The sequence below is a fragment of the Delphinus delphis genome, chromosome 6 (genome assembly GCF_949987515.2).
Source record: "Delphinus delphis chromosome 6, mDelDel1.2, whole genome shotgun sequence".
Classification (NCBI taxonomy): Eukaryota; Metazoa; Chordata; class Mammalia; order Artiodactyla; family Delphinidae; genus Delphinus; species Delphinus delphis.
The window spans coordinates 27902105-27926856 of NC_082688.1; positions in this window are offsets into that span (position 1 = coordinate 27902105).

Consider the following 24752-nt stretch of genomic DNA (forward strand, 5'->3'; position numbering starts at 1 on the left):
GCACTGCTGTAGACATGGCAGGGGACAACAAGGGAAGTAAGACTCAACTCCTGCCCTCAAGGAGCTGACTACAGAGTAGGGGAAATTAGACACGGAGATAAGAACAAGCTAAAGAAAATGTCACAGGAGAAACACAAGAAAGTGCTTGAGGTTTCAAAGGAGGGAAAGGGTATATCAGGTTGGAGATATTACAAAAGACTTTACTTGCTCATCCATTCATCCATTCAATGAAAGATATTTATTAGGTGCCTATTATAAGCCAGGCACTAAGGTAGCTATTAAGAATAAGAGATAAATGACCCAGTATTCCTAACCTCAAAGACTTAATAATAAAGTGGGAGGGACACATATGTAAACAAACGATAACATTCCTCCATTCGTTCATTTATTTAACATTTATTATCTGTTAAGTTCCAGGCTCAGGGATGAAATAAACATGGTCCTTCTGGTAAAAGGAACCCATAATATAGTTCAGGTGATAGGTGGATAAACAAAAAAATTCAATCCAGTGTGTTAGGTGCCAATGTTAATTGTGAAATCAGAAGGTGGAGGGTGAAGGGACAGTTAATTCTTTCTGGGGTTAGGGAAGTCTGAGGGGAACACAGTGGAGGGGATATTAGAGGATGAAGGACTTTGCCAGGTAGTTGTAAAGAGGAAGAAGGGTATTTGAGGCAGGCTGTACAACCCGGCTGGAATGAGAAGCAAGAGTCCAGATGTACTGGAGATGGAGGCTAGATTGTGGAGGGCTTTGAAGCCCTGCAGCTAGAAGAATGGAATGTCAAGGAACTTGTTAGGAGACCAGAAAGATAAAAGCATTCAATTAGGAAGAAACAGCATTCCTCCGGAAGAAGTTTCCTCTTCTTGGATTTTGATAGGTGCAAATAATGGAGAGAAGGAATTCCAAGAAGAGAAAACAGCTTGAGCCAAAAGCAGAAGGCTCACACGTACATACGACTGGAGAGAGTAGTGAAAGCCTGTGGGAACAGCTTTTCCTGTGTGTCTAATTCCAGACATGCCATGTGTCTGGCCCTGACTCTGACCACCGTACAAATTAACACAGCAGGGATAGCCCCCATTCACTCCTCTCTCTTCTTCAAGGTTCAGTCTTGGGGATTCAGACTTTTTTGAAGTTAGGAGACCAAACTTGTTTCTAAGGCCGCCAGATCACATGGCTTTAGAGCCCTGTGACAGAAAGGGTCCTGAGGCTCCCATGCAGACTGACCTATACCAAAGCCTCTGCCCGGCGTTGGCGGCTGGGGAGGCCAAAAAGGAACATGCCTGTTTTCTCCTTCTGAGTTTGGAAGTGACTGAGAAATAAGACTAGGAGGCAGACCACTGGAGATCAAAATATCAGCTTTATTTATTGATAAAGCTGACCTGCAGCCAGCTGGGTTCCTGAAATGCCCCTCAGCTCATCTTCGCTAACCCTTCAAAGCTGGCTTAGCCACGCTCACATGGCAGAACAGAATGCAGGTGTCCTGTGGACAGGCTTTCTCTACAAGGATTCACAGAGAGAGAAAAGGCAGGGGCAGATTCACCCGTCGGGTAAGTCACCCCTTCCCTTGGGGCAGGGAGAAGCCGGAGAGTTCCTTCATACTTTTCCATTTCGGGGAAGTGACTTGGAAATTCTCTTCTTTCTGTGGAATGTGAGAAGCAGGGAATAACTATGGACGCTCCCCCTACCCCCCACATCCCACCAGACACACTCACACTAACTTCACCTTTTTTGCCTTGTAGGATTTTTATTTTCTACTGTCCGACTAATCACTTAGCTATTTACTCCGAAGTGGGAAATCTTTCTCTCAAGTCTGCAAGCTCCTTAAAGTCAGAAAGCATCATCTGGTGTTTTTTAAAAAAATCTCTTCCCTCTCATAGAGACTAGGAAGAAAGAAGGGAAGGAAGGAGGGAGGAAGGGAGGGAGAGAGGGAGTGAAGGCAGGAGGGAAGAGTAGCCCTAGGCTGTGCTGATTCTGACTCGCTCCTCAGCTTTCCCAGCTCCAGCTACCCCCCAGGCTCTCTGCTCCCACAGCTGGAGTCAGTCTTTTTTTTTTTTTTTTGGCGGTACGCGGGCCTCTCTCTGCTGTGGCCTCTCCCGTTGCGGAGCAACAGGCTCCGGACGCGCAGGCTCAGCGGCCATGGCTCACGGGCGCAGCCGCTCCGCGGCATGTGGGATCTTCCCAGACCCGGGCACGAACCCGTGTCCCCTGCATCGGCAGGCGGACTCTCAACCACGGCGCCACCAGGGAAGCCCGAGTCAGAGTCTTTAGCGCAGGCTTTGGGACCAATCCTGAGGGCCATGACTCCTAACCTAGTCTCAGGTCACCCTGTTCATAGAATGGGGGTCCTGCTACCTGCAGCTCAGTCCCTGCCAAATAAATGTCTTGCTTACATTCTGCTTATTCCAAGTGGCCCTTCTGGAGGTTGAGTTCTCTACCAGAACCTTCACTCTTAAGGCAGAATCCTTGTTTCTGGCCTCCTGTGCTGCCTATCAGGGCTGATTGTGCCCCTGATAGGGTGATGCTCCAGCACCCTCTTCCCTCTTCTCAGGCTCCCCCTTCTTCTTCTTCTTCTTTTTTTTTAATATATTGTATTCTTATTATGTAACTGCTACACTTCCACTTTTTATTTATTTATTTATTTATTTATTTTTGGCTGCGTTGGGTCTTCATTTCTGTGCGAGGGCTTTCTCCAGTTGCGGCGAGCAGGGGCCACTCTTCATGGCGGTGCGCAGGCCTCTTACTGTCGTGGAGCACATTCGGGAGCACAGGCTCCAGACGCGCAGGCTCGGTAATTGTGGCTCACGGGCTTAGTTGCTCCGCGGCCTGTGGGATCTTCCCAGACCAGGGCTCGAACCCGTGTTCCCTGCATTGGCAGGCAGATTCTTAACGACTGCGCCACCAGGGAAGCCCAGGCTCCCCTTCTTGATGAGCCCTTCCCTGACCATTTGTACTATCCTCAGCAAGTCTTGCTGGGTTTTGAGCCCCCAACTTCCCTCTCTGATTTGGCCTGTTTGTTGTCGCTAGATCCCTGGTTCTGACATCAGGAGGATGATTCCCTTGAACAAGCACAACAGTAACAGCAGTAACACACATCCAAGTCAGGGCTGTCATTTGAAGGAGTCACCTGGGAAGTTTGCATGACATGTCTAGTCCAGGGATGCTACTATTGTTCCACTTTGTATGTGGGGACACTAAGGCTCCGGGAGCTTTGCAACCCACTGAGACCACACATCGAATGACAGGAGCAGCTGAAACGTCCCCCTCTGCTCTCCTTCCATGTGATTCTCCTTCCGAGGAGCTTACAGGCCACAGAAGTGATCTTATAACTCTATAGCAGTAGTTGTTCATCTTTTTTAAATCATGAAGTCCTTGGGGAATCTGATAAAAGCTAAAGACATGATCCCTCAGGAAAATACACATACACTCAAAACTTCCACACACACCAGGATGAGAACTCCTATAAACAAACAGACAAACAAACACCTTCCCCCAAATTTCAGCAACTATTATGCAGCATGATTGTCTTCCTCATCCTCTAGACTGTCATCCCAAATAACTTCTGGCTGTTCCCAAATATCAAATCCCTGAAGGAACGAGATGTTCCTTCCAGTGCTGAGGAGGTCCAAAAGAATGTGCTGTAAAACTCAAAAGGCATTTCCACAAAGAGCATTCCAAAGATGTCTGAAGAAAGCCAGGGTCCCTGGAAAGCACAGCTTCTCCAGATGACCACCTGGAAGAGGGTAGCATCTGTGTTCCTGTCCTGGTTGGCTCTCAAACAATCAGTCCCTTTCCCTGTCAGGCAAAGCTCACAGAGAGGCTTTGGTGTGATAACTTCCCATCTGCTAAGTCAATGAGGGGCAATTCCAAAGCTTAGAGGATACTTCCTCCATGCAGCCTCAGGGGCCTCTCCAGGCAGTTACATGCTTCTTCCTTCCTGTCCCAAAAGCTTTGTGTAAATCTGCGTCTCTACTCACATCTCTACCTCTGCCAACAGACTTCGAGCACAGACCTGAATGGCAGACACTGGATTCATGCATGTAATCACTGGACATTTACCAAGAGACCACCATGTGTTAGCACCGCAGACACCATGCTGAACAAAACAGTGCTGCAGGCTCTCAAGAAAGGCAGACAAACAAGACGTAGCATGCCTAATGCTATCCTCTGGGAAATACAGGGTGCTTTATGGTTCAACCTGTCTTTGGGGAAGGGCACCTTTTAAGCTAAAACGTGATGTATATCTTTCCAGAGCCCAGCACAAAGTATGTGTTTAATCTTAAACATTTCCCTCAGCAAAATCCTATGTTTGCTGGAGGGTTCACTCGCGGAGGGCAACTGCTCGCTAATTTAAGAGAGGCTGTGGTGACCATACGGAAAGGCAACTTGCATCAGGTTCAGCTGGTTACCTCCTTTAGCTGTTTGTGAGACATTTGTGAAGTGGTGGAAAAAGCAGTGGATTTAGAACTCCTGGAGGCTGTAGTCCTGAGGCTTTGTCACCAACTACATTCGTGAGTTCTTGGGTCACTCGGTGTCTTTTCGTATATTGATGTCACCTTCCAGAGCAAAGGAAGCTATGAAAGCCCTGTTCAGACTTAAAAGCGTAATCTATCTATCCATCTATCTAATCTATCACCTAGCTGGTTCCAGTTTTGCAGGAGGAGGACGGGGTGACTGTAAATTTCAGAGACCTGCTGAGGGCATTGCTTTGTGGGGCCTGGGCCGCAAGCCTTTTGCTGCCTCACATGACATGGATTTGGCAGGGAGGGGGCAGTTTGAATTCCAGGCGGGCTAAAAGGCCTTGGCTGAGAGGCTCTAACAGATTTCACAACACAGCAGGGAAAGGCTTCCCAAGGAGAGATGGGAGAGGGCGGGTGTGCGTGTGGCTGCAATTCTGCACATTGGACAAGGGCAGGAGATGGGAGAGTCCCGAAAGGCAGGATGAGGTAGGGCGAGAAGACAGTCGGACACCTCCCCTTATCTCCCTGCTGACAACCGCGCTCCGGCAAGACGTACCACCTCAAACTGGCCTAGGGCCCTACCTCTGTCCGCCGCCCCCCAACGCGTCCGGAGAAGTGCGGGTGGAGCAGGCCGGCTTGCGCATGCGCGCCGCTGCGGCCAAACACTGAACAGAGCCCATCGCTTCTCCTTTTATCTCCTGTTGGGCCTCGGGCTAAATCCACAGCAGCTTCAGAAGTCCGTAGGCGGCGGGACGCGGTGGAGGTAAGAAGAAAAGAGTCCATAAACGCTTGGGCCTAGAACTACAACTCCCAGCAGACACCGGGTTGGCCACGCCTTCTTGTGGGCGGGCCCGAGAATCCCCCGCGGCTTAAAGCGGCGAGATCTCCTCGCCGAAACTGCTGGGCGCTGAGCGCGCGCTTTCTGTCCTGAGCTGGGCAGAGTGGGGAAGCGTGGTGTCTTTCCGTTTTTGCCACTTTGTACCCGAACTAGAAAACACCACAAAACAAATAAACTACAGCCAAGCGCGTTTAGAGGCTTCTCTCAGGTTCGGCAGCTTATTGCTCCTGCTTCACAAACTCTGAATTGCCGATTTAGCAAATGAGAACCTAAAAAATAGCTCGTTTGTTAAATTTCTGTAAGATGAATTATTTTCCCAACCATGTAGGAGCAACTTTATTCTCTAGTTTGCAGGTGGCAGTGGCTGATGTTTGGTCTCACTTTTTTTTTTGTAAAGACAATAAATAAGAGGGGAGTCTTAAATCTTGCAGTAAATCATCCTGAAAAAGTAAAAGCTTATTTGTTGATTTGATAAATGTTCTACTTTAATTTTCCAAGTTTTAACTTTTGTAATGAAGTGTCTTTAAAATGCAGCATACTTGAAATTATGTTTTAAGGTGTAGATTTTAAAATGTACTTTTAATTGTAACCTAATCTTTGAATAGGATGTAGAGGGGTGAGGTTTAAAACTGCTACTCTTTGCTTCTTGCTGTAGGGAAGAGAAAAGTGATGACCCTTAGCATGAGGAATAGCTACCAGAATAGTGCTATTGGGGTCCTAGGTCCTCATGACTATACTGGGTTTCTTGAACAAAGTAGTTTCTTGTATTAAGAACTGACAGTTTTACTGGGTTAAGGCACTAAAATTTAAGAACTTTCCTTTTCTCTTCCTACCTCAAGTTCTAACCCTGATTTCTCACAGCCACTAATAAGCCACCTCCAAATGCCAACAATGAACTTTTGTTTTTTGCAAACAAATACATTTTAAAGGCCTCAAAGGGAATCAATTCAGAACTTGAATGCAGAATAGTTTTAGAGTTTCTGGGGGGTAGGGGCATATCTCAACTTCAGCCTGCTGAGATTTACGATTATGTATCCTTTCAGTCTGTGTAGTGTGGCATTTGAGGATAATATGAAATTGGCCAACTTTGCCAAAAATTAACAATCTGTGTAATTTTTATTTGTTCTTTGTGTGGGGGGAGCTCAGCAATAGGCATACTGAAAACTGGTAATAATAGTTGGTGTATAGCGATTTTTGAGAAGACTAGAGTGTAGCTATTGTGCTCTAAACAAACCCTCCATACATTCTGAAACATTAAATAGGGGAGAAAGCAATACTCGTGATATTTGGTAATATTTAAAATTTCCCCAGATCTCAAATGTTCTCTTCATAGTCACGAACAGAACATGTTTTCTGGCTATCAGCTCTTCTATTAAACATTCAGTTTATCAAGGCTTAGCCAGCAGAGTAAGAAAAGAAAGCATAAGATACAAGACAATGTTATTGTGTACAAGAAAATTTCAAGAGAACATAGAGTATTAACACTTCTAAGAGAAGGCAGCTGGAAATAAGGGCAATATATAGTAATCAAATTTATTCCTATTGCCACCAACAAAGGACAAACATCAATTTGACAAAAGATGCCACTTACAGTAGCAACAAAAACATTAGGAACCTAGAATAAATCTAAAAAAAAAGATGTGCAGGATTTTAATGAAGGGAAGTATAATACTTTGTTGAAAAACATTAAGAAAACATTTATAAATGGATGGATACATTGTGTTCATGGATGAAAGGATTCTATATTCTTAAAGTTGTCAATTCTCCACAAATCTATACATTTAATGTAACCCAAATCAAATTCTTATTGCATTTTTAGTGTATGTATGTTTACATACACTAAGTAAATATTTAGTGTATTGAGAATTCTGTGTGTGACTTGACAAGCTTATTCTAAAATTTATTTGGAAGATCAATGGTTCATGAATAACAAACTTTTAAAGAATAAGGTGGGGGCCCTACTACATATCAAGACTCCTTATAAAACTGTAGTAATAAGACAGTGTGGTATTGTTGCTGGAATAGGCAAATAGAGAACAGGTCAGGGCCTGTGCATATAGGAGGACTTATGTGATATGTCACTGGGGGAAGATGGACTCTTCAGTAAATGGTGCTTAGAACATTTAGTTAACCACATGAAAAAAGAAAAACTCTCTCAACATACTAACTAAATAAACAAATAAATACATTCTGATGGATTAGAGACAAATTTGAAAAGCAAAACTTTAAAAATTTTAGATGTTCTGCTATATATCTTTATGAACTTGGTCTAAGAAGGGATTTCTTAAACAAGCTACATAAAGTTTAAACCATGAAGGAAAAGATAGGTAAATCTGAGTATATTAAAAACAAGTAAGTGGGAATTCCCTGGTGGTGCAGTGGTTAAGACTTGGGCATTCACTGCTGTGGACCTGGTTTTGATCCCTGGTCGGGGAACTAAGATCCCACAAGTCACACAGTGTGGCCAAAAAAAAATAAAATAAAATAAAAAATAAAAGCAAGTAAGCAAACAAAACTTTTGTACATTAGAAAACACAAGTGAAATGGCAAGGCACACACTGGGAAGACATTTACAACTCAAAGAGAGACAAAAGATTAGTATTCAGAACATTTAACTACTAAAAATCACTTAAAACAAAGACAAATGTTACAGTGTAATGATACAATATAATAGTGAACTAAGATATGACTTGGCAATTCCCAGCAGAGGAAAACTGAATGGCTGATAGATAGTGAGAAGATGTTCAACCTCCCTGGTAATCAGGGAAATACTAACTAAAACAACAAGAAGACATCGTTTCACATTTATCTGATTGGAAAAATTAGTAAGACCAATAATATCCAATGTTGTCAAAAATGTCAAGCAACAGGAACTCTCATTTACTGCTGATGTTAGTGTAAATTGGTTGAGTTTGACAGTATCATGAAAAGTCAAGATTACAAAGCAATTCCACTTTGGACATACATTCTAGAGAAACTTTTGTATGTATGCATAAAATGATATGTTGAAAAATATTCATAGCAACAGCAATGATGATAATCCAAAATAGAAAACAATGAAAGTGTCTCTCAAGAGAAGAATGGATGAGTAAGCCAAGTCATTCAATGGAGTACTATAAAGCAGTGAAAATGAATGAATTAGAACTGCATTATCAACATGTATAAATCTCAGAAAACATAATTTGTGCAAGAACAAGTTATAGAATGATGTATACAATGTCAGCATGTTACCATTTACAAAAAGTTTGGAACATATGAAACAATACTAGTTATTGATTATGGACACTTTCATATGTAGAGAAAGTATAAAAAAAATACATAAGATTAATAAACACCAAATGCAAGGGGAAGGAAGTAAAATTGGAAGGAGCTTCAAATGTGTCTATAACATATTTTTCCCTTATTTCTTGAAATTGTCCATTAAGAAAAGGAAAGAAAAAGATGGACTGACCTGTCTGGTGAACTGAAGTTACACTTACATTTTCAAATAACTTTCTGAGTTTCCTTTATAATTCAATCCAAGGAACCATCACTCTCTCTCTGTAGGATCCCTTGGCATAGAGGGCTAAGGCATGGTGGGGTCTTGCTGACAGCCATCTGCCCAGCTTTCTATCTCCACATTTCTACAATGCAGTGGGACTAGTGGAGGTAACATGCTTAGCTGGCATTGAGGAGTTTAAATCTGGCTGAGAATCCTTATTCTAGGAGTAGGATGGGTGCAGCCTGAGAGCATGGCTCTCTACCGCTGATCTCTGGTGGATGCCGATAAAAGCTGCCATTTTAAGCACTTAAACACCTCATCTCTCTGTAGGCATCTTCCAGTCAAAATGGGCAAATTAATCTATTGAATCCCAGATGCTAGTGGGATGGCAGCTGAGCCAAACTCTTGAATGAGGGTCTCTTCCCCCTTCTTTAATTGGTTTTCAGTTTTAGCAAAGGTGCTTTTGGGGGTAGGCAAAATGGGTGAAGGTGGTCAAAAGGTACAAACTTCCAGTTATAAAATAAATAAGTCCTGGGGATGCAATGTACAGCATTAAGTAGTGCCAGTTGTACAGGCTGTTGGCTCTTCATCTTTGACCACACTGTCACTGCTCACCCCTTCCTAACCTCCAGATCGCTGGAGATGTTTGAGCCCAGGACTGTAGGGTCTCCACCACCTCCCTGAGCCATGAAGCAGGCATTCACTACATACTTTGGCTGAAGGTGGTAGGAAAGAGCTTCTCTGTCTTTAGGAAGAGTCTACTAAGCCTTTGCCATGGACAATTGGCTTTTTACCATCTCAGCTGTTTGTTTGTTTGTTTTTCTTTTTAATTTTTTTTACTTTTTTCCTTTTCATTTTTAAAGTATAGGTGACAGACAATATATTAGTTTCAGGTGTACAACGTAGTGATTTAACATTTACATACATTACAAATAGATCACCAAAAGTCTAGTAGCCATCTGTCATCATACAAAGTTAGTACAATATTATCGACTACATGCCCTACGCTGTGCATTACATCCCCATGATTTATTTATTTCATAGCTGGAAGTTTGTACCTCCTAATCCCCTTCACTTAGTTTGCTCAACACCCCTCCCACCTTCTCAGCTGGTTTTAATCACATGGTTTTCTATGGGCAAAAAGCCAGTTATAGCTTGTTTCCATAGAGTTGCACCCAGGGAAGGGGAAGTAGTCCATTTTAGACCACAGTATAGAGCTCCACCAAGCAAAAGTCACAAAGGCAGGACCCGGAGCTAATAACCCCACCACCACCACCACCACATACACACTTGAATTCATTTTATGGGGCTTTTTCCTGTAAGTAATAAAACCACAAAGCATCCACCTGTGTAAACATGCTTAAGCTCTAGTATCATACAACTGAAATAAATACCAGCAGGTTAGAGAAAAAGGTTCTTGGTTAACAGAGATATGATAAACACAATTTAATATGAGGATTCGATTTCCACCAAAAAAGGAGAGTGATGGTCTTAAGAGTGGGTTTCTATCTTCCAGCTTGTTACTTTAGTTAATCAATGTATAACCCAGGCTGCCTCTCTCTTGGTGAGCCTGACTTCCATGGTTTCAGACTCCCAGGCAAGTGAGGAGAAGGACTTAGCTCTCTCGAGGAGTTGATGTGGTGGGCCTTTCTAGTTTGAAAGAACAGGCAGTCAGGCTAACTGTTACTGATGGTCATGGTGACGTGTGCAGCCGTGTGTGGAGTTAGAGGGGGCCTGTCAGCAAAAGGCACTGGATGCCTCGTCATCTTCCCAGGAAGTTGTGAGAATTCGGTTTTATTTCTCTATTTTTTGCTGGTGGAATGTAAAGTATTATTAGTCATCAGGTGCCAACTCTCCACATGCATAGTGGACTCCGTGGTGAATGAGGGGAGAATTTATGTCTTTGGTTTCATTCTCCCATTTAGAGAGCTAGGAAATTAAATAGGCTTCACAGCATGGTCACTTCTGATTTGCAAACACCCTATTCATGTGATATAAAAAAGAACAATTTCCTTCTTTCTTTTCTTCTTCCCATTTTTTCTCTCCCCTACTTCTCTCCCCCGCTTCCTTCACATTCACCTAATAATCCATCCATCCACCCAACCGTCCACCCAATATTGACTGAGTACTTTCTATGCACCAAGCTCCTTAGACCAGTAGTTATGGTCCAGGAATAGAGAGGGTGGAGGCCTATTCAAGGGCAGGAGCAGTGGGGATAGAGGGTATGGCAGAGAAATGAGGGAGCTGACAAGACATGACACCCAGTAGTAGGTGAAGGGTGGTGATGGAGTCAAAGATAACTTCTGACTGGAAGCCTTCTCCCCCCATTTTGCAGAGTTCTACAGTCTCTGCCAGTAACTCTGGAACTTGGGTACCACCTGAAACAAACAAAATGTGGTAAGTACTGCAGTCTTTCTACATGTAATTTATAATGCATAGACATGCCGCCCCAAGGTTCTGCTGGGCAAAGTTTCACTTGATATCTATAGTCAACCAATATGCTACCACACAATGATTGTGTATCAGTTTATATAATTAAAAGCTATAAGAAGCTTAAATGGCTGAAAAGTATAAATTTTAGCTAAATTTTTGAACCCCCAAAATCATATAAGAAAAACTAGCAAAACACAGAACAATCAGATAGTCCAGGAGACCAACTCTAAAGACAGAGAACACTGATGAAAGAGAGAAGGTATTGGAAATGAGACACATAAAAATGCCCTGAGACCAATCATATAGAAATGCTGAGAGCAAATCATTAGCAAACCTGGAAAAGCATTGCAATAAATATTTGTTATTACAAAGAGCACCTCAATGCAGGGGTTAAAAGTGTACACTAAAGATTGTCACAGTACGAGGATTTCTCTGGACCATCTGTTTGAGGCACCTACTCTATCATAAGTGCTTTTACAGGAGACACAGACAGAGCTCAGAGCTGCAGAGAATATGCACAGGAAGACAGCTCAGTACAGACATCTCTATGTGGCTGAATCTAATCACAAACAACCATGGGCTGCTCTCTCAAGAGCCTGATTATTGAACTCATTCAGTGCATCTAAGAACATAACTGCTAATTTTGCTTATAATGAAATGCATGAATAAATAAATGCATTAATACTCTAGTAAAATCTATTAAAGTATGATGGCTGGTGGAGGTGCAAAGCACCAGAGGAGGACAGGGAAGGGAGAGTATTCAGCTGGGAAGGGCTGTGGTACCACACTGGTTGTTACCCTCCGTGTCCTGGGATGTGGCACAGATATTTACACCGGCCAAGGAAGGCTGAAATTCTCCCCCTGCGTGTTCTACTTCCTAGGGCAGGCACATCTAGTAATTTCAGAACAATTTCTAGTAATGAGAATGAAATTAAAAATAACAAGAGAGGGGAATGCAGCTAGCCAAAGTGGAAGGTAAATCACCGGAATCCCAATCCAGCAGTCTTCCTTCTACCTCACACAGCAACTTAAACTCTTGCTTCATTTATTTTTATATACCTCAGAATTCACTCTTTTTAGTGTTCAGTTCTATAGATTCTGAAAAACACACAGAGTCATGCAACCATCACCAAAATTACGATACAGAACCGATCCATCACCCCCCAGAGTACCCTGTGCTGCCCCTCTGTAGTCAACCCCTCCTCCCACCTTTAACCCTGGAAACCAGTGCTCTCGTCTCTGCTCTTTAGTCTTTTCCAGAATGACATGCAAGTGGAATTATATAGTAGCATAGCAGCTTTTTAATTAGGGGATTTAAAACAAAGCGAGCCAACAAGAACAAAGCCAGAGCCTATTCCCTGAATATTCTAGTCAAGCAAAATTTACTGTGCCAGACTCCTCACATCTTCCTAATGCTTCTCAAAATATTTTTCCTGATTGAAGCAACTTTTGTTTCTCTTTCTCCCGGTCCCAACCCTCAGTTTGCTTAAGAATTTGGGGGCAGCTTTGCAGTTGTTTCCTGTGTGGCGATAATTGTGTGTTTGACTCTACAGAGGAGACCGGCTTTGCAATATTCTGTCTGGAAAAGAGGCAGTGTTGGGTTTTTCTAGAAATGTTATAAATTAAGTCTGAACTAAAGAAGAGAGCTCATTTCATGGAGTTGCATTAGGATTTTCTTGAAAGAGCGCAGACAAGAAGGGTGTGGGAAGCACAGCAAAGCACGTAAAAATTATTAAAACTCTAAGGGTCCTCTTTTATGAAGGCCAACTTCATACATAAAGGTACATAAAATTCCTGAAACATAAAACTGTGAGGCATGCAAAGGAAAGCCAACACCTATGGGTTTGTTGGGGTGCACACAAACGCCATGAGGCAGACAGGCCAGCTCTAGGCACAGCATGAGTTCATCGCCTAACTCTCCATCACCCTCTCTACTCTGGTTCTTCATGATCCAGAACACATTAACTATAAAAACAAATGGTACGAGAGCTGGATTTTACCTTAAATTTCCTTTGGCTATTATTGGCTATTACTGGTAATAATAAATATTATTATTATTTATTAAAAATGGGTTCAGGGATATGGATTTGTTTTGTTCCATTCCATGAAGTATGGAAATAATAACACTACCTACCGGGGATAAGGATGGAGTGAAACATAGGCTGCTTCCTGTCTCCTCCATCTTCACTGGTAGTATTTATTGTGCATCCTCTCTGGACTAGGATAGTTGCTGTTTGGCTGGTGCTGTCTTAGTATAGTTAACTTCTTTCCATTATGTCACCTTGCTTTCCCAGCCTATTGTTAAATCATTTGTATCAAACCGCTATGTATGCCTGCTGACTGGGGCTCCGCCATTGTGCTTATCAACAGTATCAGACAGAGGAGCAGTGAAGGGCACCAAGGGAAACACTATATAAACAGAGTGATGGAGATAGTGGCCTGGTGACCCATGGGGACAACATATGCATAAGATCCCTGTATTTTCTCAACTCTCAATTTGTGACAAAATCAAGGTCCCGACAAGACATTAATATATATTTTTATTTGTGAATGTATTATATACAAAGTCTTACTCAAATATCTTATGATTTATTAATAAAAGTAAAATAAAATTCAGTTCTGCATGCAATAAATCTAACTTTTAATATAGAAAAAAGTAAATTCATGAAAACGATGGGTTTGATATACAATCTCTGGCATCCGGTGGTGAAACAGATGGTTTGTAAGCACATAGCAAAGAAAACAGCATGGGTTTACTAAGAGCAAGCCATGCTAAACCAACCTTGTTTCTGATTATGATAGGGTTGACACTGATAGAAAGGAGAAATTCCTTAAAATCAGTGTATCTTGATTTCAGTAAGGTTAAAATGTTTCCTTGAGGACAAGATGGAGAAAAGTCACCTAGATGGTAATGCAGTAGAGCTGTTGCTGGTTAAACAAGTGGTTAATGAACCAGGGCACCCTCGAGGGAGGTATATAGTGGTATGTCATAGGACTCTAATTGTTCCCTGATTTTATCAATAACTTGAATGAAATCTGTACATACCTTTACTCAATGTTTTCAGAGATATTGAGTACAATGAATATCAAAATCAAGGTTTTTTAAGAAGAAAAAAGCAGACTGGAACATCTCCCCAAACTAATAAAAGATTTTTAATAAAGACAAATGTAAAGTCCTAAACCTGTGCTTTAAAAAATGCACAAGTGTAGAATGGGGGTAATTTACTTCTTGTTAGTTCATGAAAAGAAGACATGGATATTTAAGTCAGTTTCAAAAGTAATGTGAGTCAACTGTATAAAATGGTTGCTGAATAATAGAATAGTATTGGTATCAGATGGAAATGACCATCCTGCTGTACTTTCTTTTTTTTTTTAAAGGATTGGATTTTTTTTTATTAATTAATTTATTTGTTTATTTTTGGCTGCATTGGGTCTTCCCTGCTGCGCACAGGTTTTGTCTAGTTGCAGCGAGCAGGGGCTACTCTTCGTTGCAGCGCACGGGCTTCTCATTGTGGTGGCTTCTCTTGTTGCAAAGCATGGACTCTAGGTGCGCCTGCTTCAGTAGTTGTGGCACGCGGGCTCAGCAGTTGTGGCTCGTGAGCTCTAGAGCGTGGGCTCAGTAGTTGTGGCGCAAGGGCTTGATTGCTCCACAGCATGTGGGATCTTCCCGGACTAGGGCTCAAACCCACGTGCCCTGCATTGGCAGGCGGATTCTTAACCACTGTGCCACCAGGGAAGTCTCCCGCTGTACTTTCTAATAGTCACACGCATCAGTAGAATTGTTTCTAGAACCATGTGTCTGATTTCAGGAAAGACATTAACAAACTGGAGCAGATTCTGAGGATCTGACTGTGCTGATTTGAGTCTGAAGATCCCATCATGGGACAAATAGGGGGAAAGAAGAAACATGTACTGATTGTCTACTTAGAGCATAAGAGAGAATGCAAAAAGGCTGGAGGTCAAAAGGAGGATGGAATAAGAATAGGTGAGCTTCCTACGGGTTTAAACATAATAATAAGTAACTGTGTAGGAAGTGGCTCCAGAACACAAGTTATCTAGGACAGGGAAAGAGTCAAGAAGGACATTCTGCTCCTCTCTTGCCCTGAATAAGGGTGAGGAGTGTGTGTGTGTGTGCTCATGTGTGTGCACACGTGTGTGTGTGTGTGTGTGTGTGTGTGTGCAGATAAGTAGGTAGCTAGGTGGTGATGAGAGTGTATGTCTTAGGCAATTTGTGCTGCTGTAACAAAATAACACAGACTGGGTGGCTTATAAACAACAGAAATGTATTTCTCACAGTTTTGGAGGCTAGAAGTTTGCAGTCCGGGTGCCAGCATGATTAAGTTTTGGTGAGGGCCTCTGCCAGGTTGCAGACTGCTGTCCTTTTGGTGTACCCTCCCATGGCAGAAAGAGGGTGACAGAGCTCTCTGGGGTCCTTTGTATAAGGACAGTATTCCCATTCAGGAGAACTCCACCCTCATGACCTAATTACCTCCCAGAGGCCCCACCTCCTAATACCATGACCCTGAGGCTTAGGATTTCAACCTGTGAATTAGGGTGGGGTTGGACACAGACATCCAGTCCATAGCAGCATGTGCTCCTCGTCCCCTGCTCCAATAATGGCTTCCCTCAGGACACTCCAAGTTGTCCTCATCATTCAGTGTTCACTCTTGTCACTAATTTAGTGCCAAGCCTCATGGTAGGAATTGGAGATACAAGGTTGAATAAATCAATTTTCTACATAAAATGAGCTCACAGTCTGGAGGGGCAAATGGGCGTGGTGCCTGCAAGTTGGCACACTGAGCTGAGAAGCCAAGTTAGGAGTCTAGGGTCACTCAGTCCTCAGGGCAGTGACTAAGAGTCATCTGCACAGACGTTCAGAGCTGGAGAGGATTTTGGACACTTGCTGAGTGCATGGTTTTCAGACACTGCCTGGTGGAATCCTTGGCCTTTTGCAAAGCTTTCTTGGGGGTTGCTGTGTGTGAGAGGGAGGTCGAATGGGAAGGTGTCTGGGGTCCTCCCTTACTCACACTTCAACTGGAGAAGCTCTACTTCTGTTTTATTTGTTCATTATCCATAGATGAACTAACTTGCAGAAAGGGTACTGCTACTGCTAAGAATTGAACCACACCCTAAGGCCACACAGGAGGAGAGTGACCAGAGGCCAAAAGAGATTGTGATTTGCTTGATGTGATTACAGAAATGTTTTTGTTGTATACCTACTATGTGCTTATAAATACTATTCATTCAGTGGTTTATTGAAATACCTAATAAGCCAAGATCCTGTGTGCTTCTAAAATTGTCCTAAGATTTCTCCTCAGAAGTTTAGCTTTTTCGTAAAACGCCACACTCCCTAAGGGCAAGAATTTTGCCCTACTCATTTTTGTTTCTCAGATGGATAACACTGTGCCTGATACATTTGGGCATTCCAAATGTTTGCTGAATATATGAGGAAGGAATTAAAATAATGTATTAATTGGACCCAGAACAGATCTTCTAACTGATTATGGAAAAATAAAATAAAATTCTGAAAACTTGATTCAATTTTCATGAACCTAATAAGCTGAAAAAATATATAGATACATTACACTGCATTAGCAGTAACTATAGCAATCAAACTACATATTGATTGGTGTTGGGACAACTGAACATTTGGCTCTGAAGCAGTGTCGTTTCTTTCATCTGTGTGTACCCAGTCTCCCGTCCCTTCTTAGTGAATCCTGGAATCTAAGCCATAAATAATAATAGAATTCTGCCAAGGATACTTCTCACAGGAGGGATATGTAACTTCCTTTCCTGTGATGCACTGACTCACTAAACAGCTACCCTTGTGAATTCCAATTAGCAACAGCTTTTGTTCTTTCTGGTCAGACTTTTGGCAAATATAAAATCTTCAGGATTCCTTTAGCCATTTCTAAGTGTAGGCCGGAGGCATTCAGACACGCCCAGAGGCACTCAGTAACCAACTGATCCATGAAGGTCTGGCTTGGGCTTGGCCAGACTGAAGCCTTGACATTGCGGTTCTCCTCCGAGAAGGTGCCTGTTGGGTGTGCCGTAAAGACAGCATGACTAGATAGTGCATGGAGAGGGTGCTTTTCCTAGTTTTACCGAAAGTGTTAACCTGTAAAGCTGCGACCAGTGCTTGCATGCATATGCACACACACACACACACACAACCACTGACATATTCATGAAAAGAATCTTTAGTAAAGAACAGAAGCCAAGATTTTATAGACCAAGAAGGGGAGGGGTGATGTTCTTGGAAGGAAGTTGACAAGAAGTAGCTATGAGTTATCCCGAGAAAGCAACGAAAGGCCCCCAAAGCTATGGGAGCTATTAAGGGCCCTGCTTTTGCTTAGCAGTTCATAACTCTTAAATTTTATGCAGTCTTTTAAGGCTGCCCCTCTTATCTAGAGTAAATGGATTATTTTACAAATTGTTCCTCAGACTCACATTCATACATTCTGAGACCATGACTTTATAGGAGAATGTAACTTTCCTCATTCTGGGCAACTGAGTTCTATAGCTAAAGACACTGAGACAAACCTTTAGTCAAGTGTAGCTTGGGCATATTGCTTCTTCTCCCATGAATGTGAAATGGTACTGGAAGCAGAAACCCACTTTTTGCCATGAGACATGTCAATGGTACTTATTTTCTTCAAAATAAATCCCAAGACTCAGAGATAGCCTCCATCTCTTCAGTGAAGTTCATCCTCTGAAACTGCTTTTCAGAAGCTGGAACCATATTTTATTCTTTCAACCACATTCATTACATACGGAGCAGCTATCATATGCCAGGTTCTGCAGATACATTAGTTAACTGACCACTGTCCTTATCTTCAAGAGGGTACTGGGAAAATGAATAAGTGTTTCTAGTATGTATTGCTGCCTAAGAAGCCACCCAAAATTAATGCTGAAAACAAAACCAGTAATTTATTTTGCTCACAAATCTCTAATTTTGGCAAGGATCAGAGCAGGAGCTCATCTCTGTTCCACATCTTCTGGGGAAGTTCAAAGGCCAGGGCCTGGAATCACCTGAAGACTTCTTCATTAACCTGTATGGAGGTTGATGCTGGCTGTATGCGGATATCCTAGCTGGGACAGTAGCTATAGCACCACAATATGGCCCATCTGTATAGTCCTTCCACTTCTTCACTGCCTGGTGATCAGGCTCCAAGAATGAGCCCAGCAGAAACCAGCAGAAATTGCATGGCCTTTTCTGACCTTGCTTCAGAAGTCATACAGCATCACAACAGCATGCATTCTGTTCCTCCAGGCAGTGACAAAAGCTCACTCATGTTCAAGGGGGAGGGGAATTAGACTCCACCTCTTCATTGGACAAGTGTCAATATATAGACATGTTTTGAAACTGCCACAAGAAAATAGACAATTACCATGAGATGGAAAAGTGGAAAGAGTAAGCACTGGGCTTGGGCAGAACCTAGAATTAACACCTAATTCAATGGTGGGGGGGCAGGAAGGACTTCCTAAAATAAATTATATTTAATCTGATTCCTGAGAAGTCAGTTGAGATTAGTCAGGAGAATGGGGTAGCATGGTGGGAAGAGTGGTACATGTAGAGAAGAGTAATGAAAAACTGAGCAAGTTTACATAATTACAAGTAATTTTGGAGAGCCAGATGTAAAGTTTGAGAAAGAGTGACAAGGTATGAAGCTGGAGAGGTGGCTATGAAAGGCCTTGTAAATCACTTTATGGGTCTGGACTTTATCCTGCAGGCCATGGAGGAGTCATTGAAGTTTTTCAAGCAGAAATAACATGATCAGATTTGTATTTTATAAAAAAAACCTCAGCCGTAGTGTAGAAAACTTGTCATAGAGGAGGGATGGGGGTAAGACTGGCAGTAGACAACCAATTCAAAGGCTGTTGGAGTATCCAAATAAGAGATGATGATGGAGTGGGTTAAGGTCATCTTGATGGGGGTAGAAAAAAGTGACAAAGTCAGGAGATCTGAAGAGTTAGAACTGATGGGACTTGGTGACTATTGGTTGGTTGTTGGGAGAGAGAGAAAGGGGTCAAGGGTAAGAACAAGATTTTTGCCTTGAGTAAGCAGGTGATATCATTCATTCTTATATGGGACACAAAAAGAGGAACAGTTTTGGGGGGATGGGAACATGGGATGCTCATGAATTTGGGATTATGGGATACTTATGTATTTGGAATTATGGGATGCTATTTTGAATTTGGAGTGATTGTAGGACATTCAAGTGGAACTATTCAGTAGGCTGTTGGATATGTGAATATAACTTATATAGGAAGACTGGGCTTTGAAAAAAAGATTTGAGAGTCATCAGCGTATAGAATTTATAAATGGCAATTTCAGACTTGGATGAACAGAATAAAAAGAAAGAAAAGAAGAAACCTTGAGGTTAACCAATATTTAAAGAATGGGGAAGAGGAAGAGAACCCCACAAAATGGATGGTAAAATAAGTCAAGAAAGTAGCCAGATAGCCAGGAAGTGGGGCATCATGGAAGCCATGGGAAGATTGTTTCAGTAATAGAGGCTATAGAGAAGTCAAATAACTTGAGAATTGAAACAGCTCCTGGGTAACTAAGACAACTGGGCCCCTGACGTTCTCTGTTTTCTCCTACACATTTTATGAGGTTAATCTCAGGGCAATGGGGTATCCCATAACTGTCAAAATCAACTCCAATATCATCAATAAGTAATATGGAATTTAACTGAAGATTTTGTGGGGAGGCGGAGGTGTAGTTACATACTACCTAGCAAAACTTGATGAAAATCTTCTTTATCCAGCTCTGTTCTTTCTCCAAAATTTCTCTTCCTTTACCTCTTCTCTCTTCTCTATGCACAAACCTCTCCAGTTTCTTCAGTACCACCATCCTCCAATATTTTATATCTTTTCTTATCTTGTCCACTCTCCCCTTTGCACTTTGTTTTGTAGGGCCATTAGTAATAAACAATTTTTAAAGTATAATGGTTATATTTAGCAACCTGGAGTTACAAAACAAATTAGGCCAAGAACAATTTTAGTGTAGTGGGATGGAGGGCACATTACAGATATTAAAAATAAGTTAGACTTCTTGTTAAACATGTTAGACTAACCATATACATTTAACTCCATTCCCTTTTCAAACATCACTAAAATGACAGCTGTGGCTTCCATGAAAATGTACTCTTCAGATTCCCTGCTCTTAGGAGCATAACTCACCAGTGGCCTTAGCTGCTACCCCTCTAGATCCACCACTGCCTTGATGCCAAGGCCACACTTCCTGTGGGCTGTTCCTGATGGTACATGGTAGGGATACTAATGCAAGCTCATTACCATGAGACTCCTCCAGTAGCAGACATGGGCTTGAAGGCTCTCCCTGGCCTGATCAAATCTTTCTTGGAACCACAATGTAGTTCTGGACTCTTCCTACTCAATCCTCAATTCCTTCCCTCGTTCCCCTTGCAGGCATCCAAACGACATGGCAGTTGGAAGCCTCGGCTGCTCCCCTTTCCCCCAAATAAATTTCTTGTATATATAATCCAATCTTGACATCTACTCCTCAAAGGACCCAAACCAACACGATTGTAAAATTAAAAAGGCAGAAATTCACAAGGAAAAAAAGATAAGGTGACAGTAGGAGAGAAATGTCAACAAAATTCTGAAAGAAAGTTGGTAGATGAAAGGTAACTTACAGACTTACAGAGGAGAAAGATGAAACCTAGGTGCCAACAGAGGGGCTAGCCAACAAGAAGGAAGCTGACTTGAGTTGCAGAGTCTTCCAAAGGCTCAAGAATTAGAGGCAGAAAGCACTGGGGTGAGGCTGAAAATATGAAGAAATTGGCTGAAAAGTCTTCATGAAGAGGAATAGATCACCAGATTCCTTCTTTCATGACAAGAATCCAAGTGAACTACCTCTCTTATTACCCCTGTAAGGAGACTGGAGATGCCAATCTTGGGAATACCAGACACAGTGGAAGGGTGATTAATTGCAGATCTACAAGCTGGTGAGAACTCCCCCAATCCCTAGCAACTAGCAGCTCTCTCCTTAAGAAAGACTCTCTGAATGTTGATAGCCAGGGTTATATCTCCCAGATAGGAGATTCAAGAATTCTTCTCTGGAGACACTGGTCTACCCCAAAGAAAATAACTAGTGATACTGTCTTTTGGAGTCCCCCAAACACAATCCCTGTGGCCAGGTACAATCATCATATAGCGAAATCCACCATTCCATATGCTGAATCTCCAAAAGGCATAGACAAACAAACAGAAAAAGATAAAAGCAACTCAAAGGAAAAGAGAAACAACACAGCGACAGGAGAAACATTTACGTATAAACCTTTTAGTTACTAGTTTCAGAGAAATAAGAGTAATTTTGTAACCATGAAACAAAAATAAAATTCTTTAAAAAAGGGAGTCAGAAAATAAAAATATTTTGGAAATTAAAAATATGAAGGCAGAAATAAAAAATTAAGTGGACTGTTTGATGAATAAAATTGTGGAAATATCTATTAAAGTAAAATAAAAAGTCAGTGAGATAAAAATAGGAGGAAAAAATAAGCCAAAAAAAAAAAAAAAAAAAAAGGGAAGATCAATCCAGACAGTCAAAATTTGAGTAAAAGCAACTTCCAGAAAAAGAACCAAAAAGAAGGAGGAGGAGGAGAAGAAGGGCATTATCAAATAGAAGAAAATATCCCAGAATTGAAGTCTATGTCTGCAGGATAAAAGGGCCCACTGAATGTCCAACATAATGAATGAAAAAAGACCTATACCAAGGCACATTTTGGTGAAATTTCAGAACATTGGCTCAAAGAGAAGCTCCTAAAATCTTCCAGTGAGAGAGGGAGAGGAGAAAGAATTAGAAACTGATCACATACAAAGCATTAGGAACCAGAATGCCAACTAACATCTCAGCAGCAGCCCTAGACTTCAGAAAACCATGCAGCAATGTTTTCAACATTCTTAGGAAAAATGTTTTCCAACCTTAAATGCTATAGTCAATCAAACTACCAATAAAATATGAGGCTGGAATAAAGATATACAAGATCTTTAAAAATTTACTTCCAAAGCAACCTTTCTCAAGAAGCTACTGAAGGATATACTCCACCAAAAAGAGAGTAAACCAAGAAAGAGCTAAGTGGAGTGACTCAATACAGGAGAGATGTGAGTCTTTCTATTTAGAGGCCTCCAATCAACTCACACCATCAGTTTAGACTCTCCTGTGTCCAGTTCCAGCATTGCAAATTTGAGACCCTAATCCTCACACAATTCTTTTATTAATGTCTAAATCCCTTCTTACTGTCAATCCACTATTATAATGACCTGGTCGAATCATTTCCTTAGTTAATTTATTAACTCACTCACTTACTGAGTGCCCACTGTAGTATAGCTGAATTTGAAGAGAAAATACAGGGAAAAATAGGCGATTTTTTTTTTCCTTTCTCTTTGTAGTTTTGTTAAGCCTTCCTTTCCCTGAGGTCAAGGTCTGATTTGAAAGAGGAACAGAAAGAATGTAGATAAAGGAGTTTCTCCCACTTTGAATTTTGTATAAGATAGGTATATGCATACATATCATTTGAGATGCATATGGAACCCATTGCATGTGCCAAAGTCCTGGAGAGTAGGACTTTAAAAGTGGCCTCTTTTGGGAGATGCAAGAGGGAAGAGATATGGGAACATATGTATATGTATAACTGATTCACTTTGTTATAAAGCAGAAACTAACACACCATTGTAAAGCGATTATACTCCAATAAAGATGTTAAAAAAAAAAAATGGGGCTTCCCTGGTGGCGCAGTGGTTGGTTGAGCGTCCGCCTGCCGTTTCAGGGGACACAGGTTCGTGCCCCAGTCCAGGAAGATCCCACATGCCGCGGAGCGGCTGGGCCCGTGAGCCATGGCTGCTGAGCCTACGCGTCCAGAGCCTGTGCTTCGCAATGGGAGAGGCCACAGCAGTGAGAGGCCCGTGTACCAAAAAAAAAAAAAAAAAAAAAAGGTCTTTCTTCCAAGGAAACTATTAAGACCCAAGTGATGCTGCAAATTGTATTAATTTTCTAAAGTTCATATATTTGAAATGTTAGATTTAGCATTTAAGTCCTATACCTCTAAGTGCAGAATTTTTTTTGCCTTCAACCTGCTTTGGGTTTGAGAGATTGTCTGAGTTATAGGAGGCCCAAATATTTAGCAATATTGGGATCTGCACATGAGCTTCATAGTTTTGATGTGTATTCAAGAAACTGCTGGTACTTGTAAGGCATGTTGCAGATGCAGTTGATGCCATGCTTCTAACCCCTCTGTCTACCTATGCTCACTGGCATCTGCTGTAGAGAGTTTCCAGAGCATAGACAGATTCCCACCCCGAGCACCTGCTTCCCTTTTCTCTGCATAGGGGCTTTCTTGGCACCATGAAGAGCTTGCAGAGCCTCAAACTGGCTCAGCCCAGAAGTGCAGGGGCATCAGCACCCCTGGGGCAGAGGGCAGTTCTCAACCAATGGGAGATGGAAGTCAGTGGATATACTCTCCAGTCTTTCCCTCCACCAGTGGACTGATTCTGGGCAGGGCTGACTCTGCTTTTGCATGACTTGAAGTTGGCTGACCATGGGTGTAGGGGAGCAAAATTTGCCACCCCAAAATGTGTCTCCTCGGCATGAGGATTATTTTAGGCTATTGTTTTTTTTTAACATCTTTATTGAAGTATAATTGCTTTACAATATTGTGTTAGTTTCTGCTGTATAACAAAGTGAATCAGCTATATGTATACATATAACCCCATATCCCCTCTTTCTTGCATCTCCCTCCCACCCTCCCTATCTCACCTCTCTAGGTAGTCACAGAGCTGATCTCCCTGTGCTATGCACATGCTTCCAACTAGCTGTCTATTTTACATTTGGTAGCATATATATGTCAATGCTACTCTCTCACTTCGTCCCAGCTTACCCTTCCCCCTCCCTGTGTCCTCAAGTCTATTCTCTATGTCTGTATCTTTATTCCTGTCCTGCCCCCAGGTTCATCAGAACCATTTTTTTTTTTTTAGATTCCATATATATGTGTTATGGTATTTGTTTTTCTCCTCCTGACTTACTCCACTTTGTATAACAGACTCTAGGTCCATCCACCTCACTACAAATAACTCAATTTCGTTTCTTTTTATGGCTGAGTAATATTCCATTGTATATATGTGCCACATCTTCTTTATCCATTCATCTGTCAATGGACACTTAGGTTGCTTCCATGTCCTGGCTATTGTAAATAGTGCTGCAATGAACACTGTGGTATGTGACTGAATTATGGTTTTCTCAGGGTATATGCCAGTAGTGGGATTGTTGGGTCTTATGGTAGTTCTACTTTTAGTTTGTTAAGGAACCTCCATACTGTTCTCCGTAGCTATATCAATTTACATTCCCACCAACAGTGCAAGAGTGTTCCCTTTTCTCCACACCCTCTCCAGCATTTATTGTTTGTACATTTTTTGATGATGGCCATTCTGACTGGTGTGAGGTGATACCTCATTGTGGTTTTGATTTGCATTTCTCTAATGATTAGTGATGTTGAGCATCCTTTCATGTGTTTGTTGGCAATC